The sequence below is a fragment of the Gnatocerus cornutus genome, chromosome 10 (genome assembly GCF_029298725.1).
Source record: "Gnatocerus cornutus isolate USDA-ARS CGAHR chromosome 10, icGnaCorn1.1, whole genome shotgun sequence".
NCBI lineage: Eukaryota > Metazoa > Arthropoda > Insecta > Coleoptera > Tenebrionidae > Gnatocerus > Gnatocerus cornutus.
Window position 1 is genome coordinate 7714927 of NC_142242.1, and position 957 is coordinate 7715883.

The following is a 957-nucleotide window of genomic DNA, read 5'->3' on the forward strand; positions in this document are numbered from 1 at the left end:
ATTTATTTATTGAATTAAACATAAACGAGTACTGGAACACCCAAAAATCTGTTCGTGATTGTTTTCAATACATTAATCCTCTTAAATTTGTCGTAGAGCTCCACAAGTGTCACAAATTATGACCTTGAAATGCGGTATTCAAAATAAATGAGGAGTAGCTTATTTACAATATTCATTCGTAATTTATTGAGATAAAGAATTGATAGTACAGTAGACTCTCGATAATTTGAAGTTTTGACCTGATCCCCTGGATTTCTCTTGATAAATTGAAAAATTTTAATGTATTTTGCCCCCCTCGTTAATTTCAAGTAAAATCGATAACTTTTTTCCCGCCAACACTATAATTTGAACTTTTTCCTCTCGAACACTCGTTAATTTGAAGTTTCTCGCGTAGGCGTATAAGAAAAACAGAAAACTTTTGAAAAGCCATTCTTAAAAATTCAATTGCAGCTTTAAAACCAGATTTTACATATTTTTGACTTATGTCTTTTAACAAAAGGTTCTTGGATATTTCATCGTAACATAAATCTGTTTCACCAGAAGTTTTACGATATTTCGTCAAAGAGTTAGTGGATTTTACGCTCTCTTCTCCGATTGGTTAGTTTATTCTGACTATTGTCTGTTTGTCTTTAATTAAAAATAAAATATTTGATTTTTTTTTTGTGGTTCTATCGATTATTTGAATCACACTATATTTTGAACTCTCGATAATTTAAACTTTTTGCCAGGTCCCTTATCGAGAGTCTACTGTATTGTAAATTCATCGTTTTTTCCAAGTAAAAGTTTCCTTTGTAAATTGATGGCGTTCGGATGTTTTTTTGTGTGTTGTTTTGAGATTTTACATAATTTCCAATAAATTCTTCAGTTAATTGCCATTTTTTATCTAGGAATGATATTTGTTGACTCAATGATTCTCACAAACAAGTTTTTTTGTTTATTGCGCTACCTACAAACAAA